At 41.3% G+C, this 18,620-nt stretch overlaps 1 protein-coding gene across 2 annotated transcripts in view; it reads right to left on the bottom strand.

Moving 5' to 3' along the window:
- GRK5 (G protein-coupled receptor kinase 5) overlaps positions 1-18,620 on the bottom strand; it is a 165,393-nt gene that overhangs the window by 70,895 nt on the left and 75,878 nt on the right. The gene's annotated exons all lie outside the window — the stretch shown is intronic.

Below are 18,620 nucleotides of genomic sequence, written 5' to 3'. Positions count from 1 at the left end.
TCACAGCTGGTCCCAGCACTATTCAGGGTGCCGTGGGCTCCCAGACTTGCCCGTGTTGATCACAGAGGATGCATCATCACCAATCCTTCCCAGCGCCTGAATGCAGAGATTGTTCTGCAGCCCCAGGGGAAGGGCTACCCACACCATCGCTGTGAATAGGGTGCCGACCAGAAAAGAAGTTGTCTTTATCTTCTTTAATGGCTTTCAACAATGTCTCTGCGGCAAGGCCAGAGGAACGGAAAAAATCCCTCAAAGAAATATGAAAGCTCACCTCAGAAGTGCCCTGGGAAATCTGAGGAACAAACACTTGGTTGTTCTCATTTTATCCTACTTTGTATTGGGATGACAGAACTGGATGATTTGTTCTAAAAGGAGGTAGCTACTGAGATATGTTTTTATTTGGGACTTTTATGTCCAGTCTTGAAGATTTTGACTGAAATACCTAACTTACTTTCTGTCTAGTGCTGTTATTTAGACTCCTTTCTGGTGATATTCTGAGTAATACGTGCTGAAAGAAAATTTCAGTAAAAGTTGTAATTTGAATGTTTAAGGTTATGAAATCTACAAGAACTGTTGCTGTTGTACATAGCACAAAATAAACATCTCGATTCCAGGAAACTAAAGGAGACATCTTGTGAATCGCTTTCTTAAGACGAAAAGACTTCTGCAAAACTACTCTTTGACTTCTAAACTAGCCTGGGTAGAAACCGAAGCAGCCATCAAGACTAAACCTTTATCCAGGTCAATAAAATGGTAGAACATATATAGCCACTAGCACAGTCACTCTGCAAATGCATATTTAAGCAGCACACTTTACTGAGAGGCACATAATAAAGCTATTCACGGGCATTACTAACTGTGCATGCCATTCAATAATTGCTGTAAGTGCTAAACATCTCAGCCATTTTACTAATGATTCCTTTAACAAGATACTAGATGTTCTTAGATGTTCATTGTTAAATTTACTTTTCTCTCTCTCTCTTTTTCTCTCTCTCTCTTTTTTTTTTTTTTTTTTTCTGTCACTTTTCCTCCTGGTACTTTGAAATACCACACTTTGAGTACAAGAGAAATCCACAGTCTTGCACTGGCAAATTATTTTTGGAAGTGTTTGTCAATCCCAATCTTTAAAAAAGGAAAATTGTTATAAAATAAGCTCAAACTTAACCTAAATAATCAAAGAGATGATACACTGTGAAAAATCAACCCTCGCCAGTTTTAAGGGGTGTCACTGACCAATGACAATGTTGCTAAATTATCACTTGACTGGTTCTTTGGCCCAAGTGGTCTACTTGCAATAAAACAGACACTGACTTGGACTTGGTTTATATTCACAGTGTGATTTGACTGCCTGCTGAGTGACATCCCTCTCTGAGTGGGTGTGAGGGAGCTGAGCTGCTGAGTAAAACTGAAATGAACAGTGAAAAAGAGATTTTAAAGTCATTTAGAAACCCCAAATACTTTAAGAGAAACCTGTGCAAGAGGGGATTGCCAACGGAAAGTATTTTCTTCTCCTTCTTAACAGAAGTCTTCAGTACCAAGGATCTCTTCAGACTATGTTATTCAGATGGCTGGAAACAGCGTGGCACTTGGTGTCCAAACACAAGAACTGTGAACAGCCTTATGCAGGTCTTAAAAGAAAATGCAATTTTCAAGAGAGTTTCTGCATTATTCCTATGAAAACTGGATTCTCATGGGGAAACAAGATGAGCACTTCTGTAATATTAAAGGTTATTCTAGTATTTGCATTTTTTTCTATTTGATCAGATTTTTATTCAATATTTTGTTTCATTTCACAATGTCATACGAATAATGTCTTACCCTCCTCAAGTGTTTTTCTCCAAAATGTTTTCATTCCTAAATTTCAACATACCACCACAAATATTCTGCAACACAAAATAATGGTGTTCAGCTCTGCAAAACAAAAAGCCCAGACTACCATTGCCAAAGCTACTGAAAGGATTATGGTGAAGAGAAGACAAAATTAACAAGAGCTTCAGCTAGGGCTGCCCACCTTGTAATTAGTGCTGTGTTATTTAGAAATTAAAAACATGTTTAGAAATTTCACCTCTCACATAGAAGATGATACTTCAACATGCCTAGTACTGCACGACAGAGCTGAAGTACTAGAGATGCTGAAGTACCACTGAGATCCTAACACGTCTGAAGTGTTCTCCAGCACCCCTCCAGCCAAGTGCTGCCCCACTCAGACATTGCTTCACTCGTGGTTATTAACGTGAGATATGCACACACTGCTAGGTAAGCAAAACAGAAGACTTGAAAAAAACACTGAAATCTAATTCTATTATCTCGTAAACTCCTATACCAAACCAATGCAAGAAACAGCTATCACAACTCAGTATTTGTCCTTTGAGAAACCTGCTTCCAAATGATGCTGGTGAAGAACATATAGATAGGCGGAATGGATTGGGCTAGAAATAAGCATGGTCTTATTTCTGCCTGTGGAAATTCTGTGACAGCTCACATTGCCTTTTATCAATCGTGTGGCACTACCTCATCCCTGTGTGAAGCATCGGCTCTTTGCCCACAAGTGTGGAAGTGATGTTCAAAGGTAAGATGCTCTTAGGACACTTACCCAGCAAAAATAATCACTTAGATTCTGGCTCTTGTAGCCTCTTGTGCTTGTACCTTCATGCTGGCCTCAAGAACAGGTAGGGTAGATGGTTTTGGGTGCTCTGATGTTTAGAGCAAGCTCTCACTTAGCCAGCAATATTCTGTGGCCTATCTGCATGGCTACAGTGCTACTTCATTAGTGAACTCAGAAGAGTTCGTAAAACACAGAGGTCAAGTTTGCCACATAAAATTATACCTCTAGAGATACACAGATTCCCCTGGGAGGGTGAAATATTGGTAGACTAAGTACAGTGAAATAGGCTGGAAGAGAACCGTCACTCTCAGCTAAGAATTAACACCTCCCAGGATTGAGGTGCACCATTTTCTGAATCACCAGGGGAGCCCAGGAACCGTGCCGAAGACAGGGATTTCCTCTTCAGCAGCCACATTAAAAGGGCTTCTATGAAAGGAAAAGGGGAAATGGGGATAGAAAAGAAGAGCCGCATGGTTGATCTGAAAGGAAAGCATGTTTGCACCGACACCGAAACATTAGAGACATTGTTCGAGTGCAGTTCATCCTTGCAAAAATATTATCGTCGTCGCGATGCCAAGCTTGGTGAAAGTATGGGCTACCTGCCATGGAAGTGCTGGGTATTTAGGCTAGACCTGTCATGGGGCTTATTTACTCTCTGCGCCCAACATTTCAGACACACTCAAGTGCAGTGTTCATGTCTTGGCAGGAACTTCTCATTCATGCATTTTCTCCCGGTCCCCTTTGAGGAGTCTTCGTCCTCCGACATTGCAGCGGTTGAAATTTCATTGCTTGCTGAGAAAACCAACACTGATTAATTTCATCCTACTTGCATGGAAGAGGTAAAGTATGCAGGTCTCTAGCCAGGGACAAGGAAATCCCTGCTGCTTACATGCCACATTGAATAAGCAGCCCATGGTTGAGGCCATTGGACTTCAAGTCTTCATTCCACCCGCAGGAAAGAAGCAATTAACCGTAGCAGCATGGGAAGCAAACAGGAAGTAATGCAACACATTCACTTTTGATTACAGTTTTTTTTTTTTTTTTTTTTTTTTTTTTTAAATAAAGACATAATATTCCAAAAGGAAGAATTCAGCTGTAGTGCTGCTTTGACACGCCCCAAATTATTAAAGGAACATGACTGAGGTTGCAAAGTTAGGCCTCAAAACCTAGGAAAAACCTAAGTTAAAATTTCCTACGTAGCCTGAATGCCATTCCTCACTGTGCACGCATTCTGGTGCAGCCTTTAATTACATCACTGCAAACTGTTTTTTTTCCCACAGGACCTTCGCCTCATTCAACGCACAGAACGGACAGTGCTTACTTAATGAGCAGCTATTCAGTATTTCGTTTTCTCCTCTGGTTCAATGTGTGGCCCTAGACTTTATTTACTGCACACCAGTCGGCCTGCTCAGGAGACAGAATGATTCATTTCCCCATGGACGTTTCTGTGGCATTCTCCACTGTAGCCTTAGAATACTTCACACCTATTCATGGATCTATTTTCACACCACCTCTGGGAGATGAAGAAGATGTCATTAGTCCAGTTTTATAGATGGGGAGCTTAAACGTATGAATATTAAGATGAAAAGTATTCACTGATCAGTTCAACTTGATTTTCCATGTATTTAACCTTATACACAACTCACTCTGTTCAAAGCCAGTCTTCCATTTGCTTCAGCTGCAGATGTTAGCACTAAGACACAAAGATCTCAGGAAAATACCCACAAAATGGAAAATGCACAATTAAAGGCCAACTATTAAAAACTTCTTAAGCTTTAACTTATTTGTTTGTTATCACATAAGACCTAGGTGGAACAGGGTGTATCCCTGTCCAGTTCCCCAGTGTTTCCCTCAACTGCTCTGCCCACCAGACAATTCCCTGTGCTGCTTCAATTCGCTGGTATTATTCAGCATTTCATCAATTCCCTGAATTTATTCATCACACTTTTTTTTTTTTTTTTTTTAAATGATATAATCAAAACCGTCATTTTATCCTCCTTTATTAAACAACCCCGCTTCATCCCGAGGCTAACTCCATGTTTTGAACTGATTGAATTACGGGTCCTGGGGAAAAAGTTAAATATGTAGTTTTGCACCATATAAAAAGATATGAATTTAAGCTATAGAGGCAGCTATGGGCTCATCCAGAAATATTAACATTTTAACACATTTTTGTATGTTTGATTTCCTAAGTTTTTAAGGAACTTAAAAAAAATGAAAAATAAAATATTGTGGAGCAACTGAGAGTCCCTTGCTCATTAGGAAGAACTCACCCAAGAGGCTGGGAATGTTTGACTTGGTCACTTTAAGAATGTCCTTTTAACACAGATTTTTCTGAGCTCGTTCCTAAGTTTTCTTTGGAAAAGAAACTACATTACACTGACACCCATAATAATACCCACATCAGCAGGACCGAAATAGGGATGTCACAGTACTCACTTGTGCTGCTGGGAGCTGACGAAGGAACTGTAAATTGAGTTAGCTGACCATCCTCTGTAAACACTGGAGAGAGGTGAGATACATACCTCATCAGAGGCATCTACAGATACTGGCTGACTGCTTCTTCTCATCTCATCTTAAGTCTGCCCTTAAATTCAGTGTTTTCTAGCCAGTCCCCCATGATTTGTCTTAGTCCTATGACTTGGCCATTCCCATCCTCAGCTTCTCTGGCCAAGGAGCTCTAGCATTCCCTGGCCAGCCAAACCTTCCCTACCTCCTGGCCTAACAAGTCCTGGCCTTACCACCTGGAGCACCTTCCTCCATCCCAAACGAAGCCAAACCAAAATGAACCCACTCACCCCCCAAAAAACATGGCACAGAAAACATCCAGCATGGAAAATTTCAGCCTACATAATTCAGGCAATATCTCAATCTCATACTGTGCAACCTTAATAATCGATGCTGCTACCCAGCCCCCAAGTAACAGCAATCCTTACTTAGAAGTTTTGGCTTAAGGAAGAGCATCTTAATTATTTATTATGTGTTACAGAGCCAGTTCTGTCCTGACTGCTGGTGTTTTAGGACCCTGATCTGTGAGTAGCCCCAGTGATTTCAGAAGGCCTGACTGGAAAATTCAGTGATGCTGTCTTTGAGGGTTATATGGGAATCAAAACACAAGCAGCTTCTTCACTGTTTTGTTTGTTTGTTTGTTTGTTTGTTTGTTTTTCCTAAATAAGCAAATATGAAACATCAGAATACAAGGAAGAAAATAGACTTTATAAGATTCTTACAATATTTTGCTCAAGTTTATGATCTGTAATAGTTAAGCATCTCTATTTATTTATCAGGGATTAATATTACCTTACTTTCCTTGAACTCCATTTAGGTCTTACATTATGCATATTCCACATGAGCTCTCTCTTCTCTCAGAATTTCTGGCACAAATATGAGCCTCTTCGGTAAAGACTCATAAGGTTATGAATGTCTGGACAGCCTGAGTAATGAAAGGCCATTTGGGGCCGAACCATTGACCACAGATTTAACTTGCCAGGAAGGATAAAACATGAAATGTAAATTAGGTACTAATAACCCATTTTCCCTCTAAATCCTTGGTACAGATATGCAGCAAGAAGTGCAGATTATGTTTTGAGAGAGATTTTGGAATAATCTGCAGTTAAAAATATTGTATGGGACCTTCTGTTGTGGCCTCAGAAGAGACTGAATTGTGAGTTGTTACTGCTGCCCTTGAACCCACTTCAGTCAATGGAAAGTTTCATTGGCACCTGGATTTGTTGCTTTGGGTAGCTGCCTAGCTACCAGCAAAACCCAGCACATAATACTGTCATCAGGGGAAGAGGAATGTGCAGCCCAGCAAGCAAGACATGCATGGAAAAGTACATTTCTCCCAGCATGTTTTGCAATCTCCATGCTATTCCCTCCCCATCTTCCTTTCCACTGATCTCATCCGTGAAGATGAAGTCAAGAAGAAAATGTAGGAAGTAGCACTTGCAGGGCAAGATCATTGAACTGCCCGTTGAGTGACCAACACCAGCCTTAACTTAGCTTTGACTCTGTTAATGGGGCCATCCCATTGACAAAAACAGATGTTCAGATTTGTTTGTCAATCAAGGTAACTGGAAGTTTTGTTAGCTCACACAGTGACTTTTGTATTAAAGCCATGGTGTTGCATTCCACTAGCAGTGGTGTGCACTAAACTGCTGGGAAGCAGGGTTACACGTTACGCATGGTACAGCGCCGTATTTCTGCTGTGTTGATTTCAGAATACGTAAGAAGACATGTTCTCCATGTGTGAACTCCAGCCTCCAATTACACTGTGTAAGAACACGTGAGCCTTCAGTTACCCCCCTCAGGAAACTATTGTTCTTGTTCTTTTCACTGCAACCCAGCTATGAGGAAATGACAAGCTTTCCTTTTCTCAGCTGGGTCCAGAACTACCTAAAAATAAAACCTGTGGAACTAGCTTCTTGAATTAATTATGTTCCAGATAAAAATAAACCTGAAATATGAAATGGCATGCCCATGCACTTGGCCTTAATGAGATCTGTAATTGCTTCTCCCGCTCATGACACATCTCTGTTTTATGTGAAACCCAGAATCTTGCTACCTTTCAATAGGTCCGTGTGCCTGGCATGATTGATTAAAGCCACTGCTCTGCAGCTCAGTCTTTGCACTTAACAAATAAGATAATTTAATCAATAGCTTTAGAAATGAAATAAATACCTATTCTTGGTCTGCAAAGAGGGAAAAGTGTTAGCAAAGCAGGTTCCATGGAGGAAGAATTCATCAAAATACCCTACAGTTTGGCGTATCTATCAGACTTAAGTAGGAAGCTCCAGTGGGGATAGTCAGGTATTCCTACACCAGCATTTTAATATTGAAAGTAGTGTGAGCAGTGAGTACACCCTGTACCACTCAGCCTCTTACATGAGGAAGTCAGTAGCTACTTTGCTGATATAAGACAAATAGAACAGGGCAGTAGATCACTGCTCCATCGCTGCAGAATTGCCTTGCTGGCATAGAGATCTGCCTGACAAATCTCCCAGAGGACAGCAAAGCAGAGAAAGTGAAGCCCTGACTACTTGTTCACTCTTCCTGCTATTAATTTGCACCATTATTACTAATAAAGAATATTTTACTGTACTAATGCCTAATCATGGCACAAGACCAAGATCGTATGAGGGAGCCCATGGTGCTAGGCACTGAATAAACACAGGAAAACAAGGCGGTCCTGCCCCAGTGAGTGGAAAGGTTTAGAGAATATGAATATTCATCACTTTTGGAAGCCTGTCGAAGCCATCTTCCAAGTCATCTCGGGTTCAACCACTACTACTGATGTAGCAAAGAAGAATCATGATTTACTCGGGTAAAGGAGGATACTCCTTAAAAACACATGTTCTGGCAAAACAGAAACAGACTAAACAAGCCTCTTGAAGAAATACGTATTTGAGAAACTGCCCTGATTTAAAAGATATGTTTTTTATCCTTCACCCATTACACGGACCCACGCTACAGTGGCATGCTGGAGATACATCATGTGATAATTCAGGGACACTAATGCTGTAGAAAAATCAACGATAACGCAAGAGCAAGCAAATAAACCTTGAGACTATGAAGCAAAAAGAAAAGAAAAAAAAAAAAAAAAAAAAAAAAAAGTCCACCAGGGCCTGGCCTGGTGCATGCTATCATTGCTAACACGAATTCACGGTCCTGAGAGGAGAGCTGATGTGCCTCCCCATAAAGCAGATTTTAGGGGCATATTAATTTCTAGCAAAGCACAAGCTCCACAGTTTGCTCTCATATAATGATCCAACAGTGGCATTTAGGTGAGCAGAATATAAACACCCAGGCTGGAATTTGGCCAGGACACTAGATTTAACATCCCGCTCTTAATAAGAAATGCCACATAGGCTGCAATATGCAAGCAGAGCAGACACAAGCTCAATTAAAAGAGCTCATCTGAAAGTCCCCCACACAGCAAACTACATAGACCAGAATTTACAGTCCTGGGAAACATCAAGTGTTGAGTTGACTCTGGCTGCAACTGCCAAATGTGGTATAGCACTTGGACAATATTTGTTGTGGATGAAAGCAAGCGAATTTTGCCTTGGAGGGTCCCAGGTACAGCCCACAGCGAAAAAAAATTGTCTGCAGAAAGCCTCTCTGCCTCCCTGCTCTGTTGGCCAGCTTCTCTTGTGCGTACCATCATGCTCTCAAATGAACTCACTCCTAATGTGATGACAACCTCCCCATTTTTTGGATGCCAGACTTTAAATGAAAGGAAATTAGGGTGTTTGGAAGGTTGTCACTTTATCTTCTGCCAAAGACCAGGAGAATTTTATTTCCTTTCCTTTTTTTTTTTTTTTTGGCTTTTCAAAAGCCAAACCGCTTTTGAATCACATAGTCAACACAGGGAGTATGGCTGACTTGCCTTAAAACAGATCTAAACACATTTACTGAATTTCATAATTGTCTGCTCTCTATCTTCACTTTTCCTCTGTTACCCTCTCCTCCTGTTTTCTAATCTAATCTAATCTAATCTAATCTAATCTAAATCTCTCCTCTTTATTCCTTTGCTCTTATTTATATTTTATATTTTCCTTTCAAGAGGGAATACAGTTTGGCTCTTTCTAATATCAAACTTACCATATGAGTGTGCTTTATGGCAATTCACCAACCAACAGAGAGATAATATGATATTTAAGAAGATAAAAATTGAATGCCTGGCTCATCATGGCATTTTCTTCAGTCTTGTTGGTCTAACTCCACTGAATTCAGCAGAGCTGCAAGGACTGGAAAAACAAGATAATTTAATGGGTGTTGGTGTTTTTGCTTATTCTGTGTGACCTCCGCTATTCCAGACAGGATCCCTCAGGCATTTGCAAGCTGGTGTAGACATGCCTTGTGGGTGCCTGTTTTCACTCATATCATGATATTCCCATCCTGTTCTATCTATAAACTCACAGGGACTCGCCAAACTGTTTATTTTCCATTGATAACCGTTGAAGGTCTCTAACATCAGTTCTACTCCTATTCTGAATGTCCCTATCTGAAATTAGCTGTAAATCTCTTGTGCTGCTTAAGCTCAAGGAAGTTCACTGATCTTGAAGTTTGGTATCTAGACAACAATCTTCTTTTAATAGCCCATCCAGAGATACAAGCTAAACAGAAAGGCCATAGACTTGAAAAACCTTGCAGAAGTAGCTTCAAGACACTCTCCAGGCAAGGTCAGTGACTCTGCCATATCATCGATTTATTTAATACATTTCATTCTCAGAGGAATATTAAAATATTAATTATCATAATCATAGTTAAGTATTTAGTACAAACACGACCTTGACTTCTGTCTGCCATAGCCAATAACAGCACCAGTAGCCAAACAGATGCAACAGTACAAGGGAAAGTTTAATTTGTCAGTGAAGTTGGAACTGAAAATATTAAGAGCATCTGGAGACACTATTCCACATCTGTTTAAGTTAGAATATGTAATTGTATCAAATGGGGAAACTCATAAGAAATATAATTTTTTCTTGTAAATGTTAGTGATCTACATTTAAATCTACTGTGTAAAATGCTTAGGCTGTATAATTATTTCATTACTCTTGAGAGTACCACACAATTTAGATTAAGTTACTAAAATGGCAGACTTGCCAGGACCCTCTGAAGTCACTAAATCCAGTCCCCAGTTATTCCAGGCCACCATTATCAGCTGACACCTTCGAAGGAGAATTAAAATGGAAGCCAACACTCTTGGTATGCTTCTCTAGTAAACATGACACCAAAGATCAGTTTCTATAGCTACACTACATGTAAGGTTACAATCACATCAGAAGAGGTAATGAGACCTTCTGTAGATGGAAGAAACATACAATATTTATTATGGTCAATGCCTTGGAAATCATGTAGTAAGAACTGAAGGCACCAAGATACATCAAATCTATGTATGCAACACTCTTAATGTCAAAAGACTGGTCATTGGAGAAAGGAAAACAAATTGTCATATCCCAGAGTTAACTATTGTATAAGTTATGTTCATTCCTGTGTGATGCATTGGTTTTGCAAATGGGTGTTAGGAAGCAACAAACAGTTGAAGTGCTATCAACACTCCAACTCCTTGCTGTGATATATTAAATTAGCAAACAAAGTATGTTTGTAAAGGGTGTCAGTAGAGCAAACAGAAGGCAGAAATGAACAAGGTTAGGTGCAGGCCAGAATTCTACATTCATTCAGGACGTATGTAGATGCATTCTACAGCATTTACATTTACCTATCAATATGTTTTGTTTTTTCAAACAAAGATAAGTAGGTTTACCACTTAGAGAAAAATAGGACTCCAACCACAACATTCATTCAGGATGTGAGCCTCTGAAAGAAATAATAATAAAAAAAAAATAGTGGAGAGTATTTCCAGAACACTCTTCAAGAGTGCTTTCTATCTGACTGCTGATAGCTGACCAAAAGATGATGAAGACTCTAATATAAGTATGACATTTAAATATGCATTTACATTTTTCATTTAAAGTGAGGAGCATGAGAACTGAAAGTTTTAACCTCTTGGGTTTGCTGATACATGTTCAAGGAAAAAATTCATCAATGTGGCAACATCAAATTGCTGCCACTACATTCATCATTGCTTGCTTGCTTTCACGGTCCATCAAGCACGCAGGAGAATTAAGATGACAATTCATCACATGGCTACCGCTGAATGCTTCAGCTGAGGTAAGGTACCAGTCAGTTTCTCCTGTCTGCCAGGTAGGTTAAATGGCCTGCTTGTGATACCAGTTTTAGTCATTAATAGTAGGCTGCTACTCATTTTACAGAGCAGGGGGCAGTTCGTTCTGCACTGCCCTACTGCATGGCACAATGCCATACAGTGACTTTGAAGACCCCTCTTGGGACAAGGAAGCTCTTGCAGTAGTAGAAGTCCAATGTTGTCCAGACAGGTGGACTTTTGGTGAGCATTGCCAAGATCTGCACAGCTGTGAACACGTTTCTGTTTCTGGAAAATTGCTGTGTTTTGTGAGGACCTCAGAGCAAGCATGGAATCTGGGATTCAATGGGATAGGATTGATCAAATCTTTTCATAGCTGCACAATGGGGAAGAAATGTCACGGGGGTAGCTTCTCCAAGTGCCAACTGCCCAACAGCATCCTCATTTAGGATATTGGAGAGAGTCTAAATTATATTACAGGCCTTTTTTTTGACTTATTTTTCTGACAGTCATTATACTCTGTTCAATGAAAACAGCTTGTGCAAATGCAAGCCAGCAAAGGTGTGACAGAAGGAAGGCAAAATACCAAAACAATTAAGACAACTGAGCCTGGTAACTCTCATCAATCAAAACTCAGAAAGGGTGCAAGACTGACACAACTATGGGATAACCTGCTTGCATCTTTCACAAAGGATATTTCCACTGAACAGACCAAAGACAGCATTCACTTTGCCTTAGGTGCCTGTGTTGACATAGGCAGATTTCAACCATCCTGACACCTGGACCTCTCCTTGGCACAGCCTAACAGAAAGTATTAAAATACTCACATCTCAGTATTCAGATAATTTCCCTGTACATTCATCATTTTGAAAAGTTTTACAAATATTCCAAGATATTCCAAGAATTCATCTAATTTGAGAGTTTTGCTGTTTTTTTTTTTTGTTTGTTTGTTTGTTTGTTTGTTTGTTTTTAGCAATTCAGCACCGTTGTGTGACATTTTAACTTGTGACCTTTCTCAGTTTCTTATCAGGTTTTCCTGTATTTTTCACTCCAGCCTTCAAATAATTTTCCGGTTAAATCACTGAAATCACCCAAACCAGACCATCCCTTCCAGCCTGTACTCAGAGGAGCCCAAACAATTCTAAAGGCGTGAAGGCCAAGGCCTCTAAATTCAAGTTTCCCGTGTAGGTATCCACATTTCAATTTGAATATATTTGGGTTCCTCAAATCAAGGGAAGGTAACAAATTAACATACTCTGAGTTTCTTACTGGCCACAGTTAGGACAGAGACCACTTCGTGTTTCATGAATCCAGTACTACAACACACTGCACAGCTCAGCACCAGCCCAGCCAGATGCAAGGCATGGACTTCATTGCTGGGCCCCGTGATTCTCCCCTCTGTATGATTAATTGGCAGATGAGTTCTGGGTAAGAGTGGGAGCTTCGGAGAGCTACAGTATTAATAATAAGAAGCGTCTAAAGCCTTAAAATATCCTGTCTCTAAAATTAATACAAGCATGAGTTACACTTGTTGTAAATTAGACACCAGGAGGTCCAAGTACAATTTTTAGCACTAATTTAATAGATCAACAGCATGAAATGACAGTGCAAGCACAGTCTGAAATAGCAAATGCCTACTAGGCTATCCCGGCCGCAACAGGCTAGAGCGTGAAGCATCATAGCATGTTCTTCAGTTTGGGCAAAGTCCTTCAGAAACACTAGGTGTTACTGCTAGTTCTTAATAAGCCTGTGCTGTCACTCATTTCTGGCTGTTACCATGCACATTGCATTACACCACCTGCAGTTACAGATCGGGAAGGGCCCTGGACAAATCGCTTCTGTTTGTTTTTTTTGTTTGTTTGTTTTTTCATGGGAGCTTCTTTCAGTGCAAACCCAGAGTGCCTGCTATGGTGCTCATGTTGCTCTCCTTCATCTGGGGTTTTTGATGAAGTGTTTCCATGATTACCTTAGTTTTTTACTCATGCTGCCTGAAAAATTACAGTTTTTGTGTCTACTTTGTGTTGCCTTGAATTAGAGCATGATCTTTTACCATGGCCATGCTCTGTAGTTCTCAGACTCTGACCCAGTCTGTTGGAGCCTAGGTCTAAATATAATCCAGGGGCCACATTCCTTGTGTTGACTGATAACCTCCTCCGGGCCACAGATAACTGTTAGTTCGCAGCAGTCCTTTCAGATAGGACAGCTGTATTTATTACTGCACACTGGCCACAGGGGTCTTCCCCTTCTCCAGGGACAGAAGCTGAAGAGCAATGCCAATTTAGAGCTTTGATGGGACAGAAAGTTCATCTGGACAGCACTGGTTACACGCTAGGGCAGCAGAGTGGCAGTCCAATCCAACATGATTCAGGGACATAACTGGAGCTTATAGGCCTTGGGCATGGAAGTAAACTGATTTACTTAAACAGCATGAAAAAGGCAGCATGAGAGGCCAAAATGAAGGGGATAGTTTTGTCCTGCAGCTTCAGGGCTGGGTGGGATTTGCCGAGTGGCTTTCCATTTATGACTGATGAGAAAATCGTGGGCTTGACATTTAAATATGGACCTCTTTGTGGTGATTCATGCCTTTGCTGGCTTCCTGCACACTTTCTCCCCTTTTAAATGACTGAAAAAAGCACGATGCTCTTGAATGAATTTTTCTTGCTGCGTGCCCTGCTCAAGACATGCGCTGCACAGAGTCCCCATGACTGTCATTAGCTAGCAGTTGAGTTCCAGCTCAAGTGGAAAACACTGAGCCATAACATCCTAAATATCAGACATCTGCTGTCTCCGTGCCCTGGGCCATGTCACTTGCAATCATTTGAAGAGCTCAGGATCAGCTCGGCGGTTTGGGCTAGAGAGCAGCCCGAGTTGCAAACACTCTTGGTGGAAGGGTTGTCTCCTCTGGAATGCACTTCCCCACTTCAGCTCTAACAGCCTGGACTTCATGACCCCCAGGTCATCCTGTAGGGTCCATCTGCTTTCCCAGGCTTCGAAAGGGGTGGAGAAGTTTGGGAAATTATAAGGCTACTATAGGAAATGGATAGCAGCAGCATGGCAGGAAGAGGTTGTGCCTTGAGTTGTTGACTCAGTGGATAAAAACTGTACTGATACCAAGAAAATCTAAAACAGAATGGGGATCTGCAACTATGCTAAAGAAATAAACACTTATTGACTCTGTAGGTTATAACAGTTTTACTTATCAGGTTATAAGGTTTTTATAGCCTGATAAGCAAAATTGTTCTGATTAATGTTTTACAGTCTATAAATAATAATAAAATAAAGAGAGAGAGAGAGAGAGAATGATCCTATCAGGAAACGTAGGTCTTACAGTCATAAAAGGAGGAGGGGTGATAAAAATTCCATTAAGAGACAGTTTCACAAGCTCATTTAAAATATTTAGTGCTGATCCCTTTGTCTTCTAGCTCCTTAAAAGAAATCACCTCTTGCATCGTGCCATTCAAAATGAATTATGCTTTCAATTTTCCTTGTTTCCTGCTATATTCGTATTAAACTATTACACTGTACATAGGAAAATATCCAGCAAAAGCAACTAATCCTACATTGTGCTAGGAATGGTTTTCTTCAGATGGCTTTAATGCTGAAGACAAAGGTCAGCAATTTACCACAAACAAAGAATTGAATATTTCCTCCACTTGTGAGCAGCATATGTCCATGGTCCTCACAGCGTTCTTCAATTACATTTCTACTGGAAAGTGGGACTTTGAAGAAACCTCTCTAAAGGCTGCTCAGTTTTTTTCCTGAGACACTTGATGTTGTGAATACTGTATTAGGGAGCTGCCCAATTACCTGCAGAGGTCCTCCACCTCTTCCAGGGACACTTATTTAATTAATGAATTCCACAGACATTATGGTGTGGGGCTCCTTGCAGCTGAGAATTTCTTTTTTCGACGCACGGACAGTTCACGTCAAACCCTGCAGCCCCACGAGCGGCTTTGCTTTGCACACACTGACTGGGCAGCCTGGAAATGCCTCTCAGAGCAATACGTGAAATGGACAAATTGTGCTTTGAAACTGGGAAGGAAGGGAAGACAGCTGGAAATGTGCATTATTTAAAATGCTGTAGGATGAGAAACAGATGCCAGCATGGCATCTGTGGAGCTGCAAGTTGCACAGCTTATGCTGGCAGTTGGCAAGCGAAACTGGTATCAAATCCACAGCTATGCAAAAGCCACCACCACAACTGGCACCCGGGCTGGCAGAGCCAGCCAAGAGTGAGTGATGACGGGTGCTGAAACATTGCCTCTCTCTGCTCCGGTCCCCTCCAGGTGGAGGTGCAGTGGCAAGGCAGGGTAGGGAAAATCAGGCTGCAGCTGTCTGTGAGACGAACACAGCATTTCTCTTCCGAGGGCTGTCGCCAGGACTTAAATTCACTTAAATGAAGGGGGAAAAAAAGGGAGGAAGAAAAGCAAAGTGGTGTATTTGCTCTCTAATTGAAGTCCTGACGATCCATATCTCACAGCCAGAGCCTCCAGCTGAACTCCCCGTGCTTTCTCTGCTCGGAGGCATTCAGAGGAAAGGGTTTCTGATCCCTCGCTAACACATGTTGTAAGTGGGTGAGTTGGCAGCGGGCTGAGATTCCCTTCCTTACTGCTGCCTACCAAAGAGGGAAACCCTGGAAAACTTCCAGGTCCGGGGACTTGTTAGGGAAATACTGGTTAGCTGATAGAAGTGATTAAAAAAAAAAAAAAAAAAAAAAAAAAAAAAAAAGGGGATGAGGCAGAATTCTACATAATTCTGCCAGCTAAAATATTGGTTTGACTTGCATCAGTAGAAGGAAGCTAGCAGCTAATTTATACAAGGGATAAAGGCTTTTTTTTTGGCGGGGGGAGGGAAATGTGATGTAGCATCATCAACCCCCAGCACCTAGTGAGACACAAGGCTAAAATGGGGCTTAGGAAATAACCATAACCCCTCCTCCAGGGTGGGGAAGGACAAATTTTAAATTGGTCTCATATTGTGTGAGAAAAGAGAAAATAACTGAATATCTTATACAATGAGTTACAGTGAACAATTGTGGACCTTTTTACAGATTTCAAACAATCTATAGGTGCTTCCTAGTAGTAAGTGATTACAGGTGATGGTTACTTTCCGCATAATTCAAAGGCGCTATTGAGAATAAAATCCTACCCCTTTTTTTCACCCAGGATGGCAGCTCTCCACCAGGACTCCTTTAGGATTTGGAACACAGGCCGGTGCCAGAAAAGTTGTGAAAACCACAGGGCTGCAGGGTGGATCCGTGTCTTCCCTCTCTGTGCCGGCCCTGTCGTAATCCCAGGCCGTACTGATGCATGAAGCGCATTGCAGCACGCGGTGGGAGTAACCACAACCTCGTGTGACCTCTGCGTTGGCAGCTCCTCTGCAGAGCTTGAAACTTTGCATCGCCGCCTTCCAGTCCTTAAGATGTTACCTAAATAAGTTGATTTGTAACTCATAAGAAAGGCTCTGGCCCCCGAGGAGGCTTTGAAGTGGACTCTAAAAAGACATTAGCTCTAGTCATAGGACTTGGGCTTGTCAGTGGCAAGGAACAGGGAGAAAAGGCTGTAATTCTCCCTCGCAGCTCTGACCACTGATTCATAGTCACACTGGCATAGACAATACTGGCACAGACAATATTTTTAGATTTTTTTTCTTTTTTTCCGTAGGAGATAATGAGGTTATGGCGCCCCACCGACACCCGCAGTCTCCTGGGCAGGGATGAAAGCAGCCTCAGAAGGAGGGAGTCTCTACCTTGGAGGGAGAAACCCTCAGTGGAGCATGAAGATGAGGGGATGGTCATGAGGTTCACTCCCAGCACATGGGCTGGTTAATAGCTGCTCTTTTCACTCTTTTTTTCTTTTGTTTAATACTCTCACTGATGACGATGCAAAGGGGGCTTCCAGCCCATCCATTCTCCATCCTCCTTGGATGAGGATGTGGTTGGAGGCAAGCAGAGCCTGCAGGAGGCAGCGGCGCTGGCCCATTCCCACCACAGGGGCAGTGACCCTGCTCCCTGGGGGCCCTCCAGACACCCACGTGGAGGTCTCTCCAAGAGCCACCCCACGTCGGTGCTGGTTCTCAGGCTGAGCAGGTTCAGCTGAGATCCAGAAGGATCTTGTTAGAAGTGGCATGGCTCTTGGATAGCAGATCAGAGTATGTCCCAGTCTGCTACATTAAGCCAAACGCTCCATGCTGTTCAGTAAGCTCCCCACAACAGGTTTCTCTTTTGTCTTTTAGAGTCAGTGTGGTACCTTTGCAGTATGACCTCACCTGGGGCTCTGTGCTGCAGTTACGTCTCACGAGACAAACAGTACATGTGCTGAAAGGTCAAATGCAACGAACTCATTACCCAAGTGCTGAATATTTTTTGTTTGGACCAATCAGAGCATTGCTAAAGTGACTTATACCAAATTCTTCCTATACTCAAAACCATTTTTCTACGTAAACCATGTTTATAAATGCCAAAAATATTTTGAACCAGGTGCTACGGAAACCTGAAAGCACTTCCTTATAGAGGGCTGTTTCAACACTGCAAAAACTCATGTGTAGTTGAGACTGATTTTGTTCCTCACAAGAACAATCTTACACCAATTTGTCCACACTACCTTGCTCTATTATTATTATTTTTGTCACTCCCAATATGAATTCCCCCACATTCTGTCTTAAAAGCAGAATTAAAAGCTATGTGTGGGATTAACCCAAAAGCTCTCAACCTCTCTTTTCCTCAAAAGCCAGAAATCAGGAGCAGTAGGACAATAATGGGCCAGATCTGCACTAAGGTACCTTATCTAGGTCTCACCTCAGGCATGGACTTAGGAGTAGGGATCCTGACCCTGTTAAGCCATGAGCTAATTTGCAGTGAGTTATACTATATTTAAAATTGAAGTGCTGTATTTGCAGTCTGTCCATTTGCACTATCAGAAAAACAAAACAAAACAAAACAAAAAAAACTGAACCAATGGGACTGAGGCGCTCAGATGAAGGATCTTCACAAAGAAGGAAGAAGTACATGTTGTGCCGAAGAAGTACGCTTTGTGGCAAAGAGTGTCTCAGTAAAAGAAGCACGACAAAGACAGACATAAAATTAAAAAAAAAAAAAAGTACAAGATCTTTTTTTATATTACAGATATTCAAAAGAACATATATAAAAAAATGTGAATTTTGCCTCATTCAAATATTTTATTGACTTTGGAGGACTTTCATATAAATAAAGTCTAACACTTATTTTCTGGTTTTAAGTTAAGAAGGGGATGCTTTTCCTTTTTTTCTCCTGCCCCTCTTCCACTAAAGAAGAAAATGAAAGGAGGAAATAAAAGAAAAATATTGGTTTTCAGGTTCTTAGCCAGAATG

This window comes from Oxyura jamaicensis, chromosome 6 (assembly GCF_011077185.1).
Source record: "Oxyura jamaicensis isolate SHBP4307 breed ruddy duck chromosome 6, BPBGC_Ojam_1.0, whole genome shotgun sequence".
NCBI lineage: Eukaryota > Metazoa > Chordata > Aves > Anseriformes > Anatidae > Oxyura > Oxyura jamaicensis.
The sequence above is the reverse complement of the archived record's forward strand: the minus strand, read 5'-3'. Positions and strand labels throughout refer to the sequence as shown.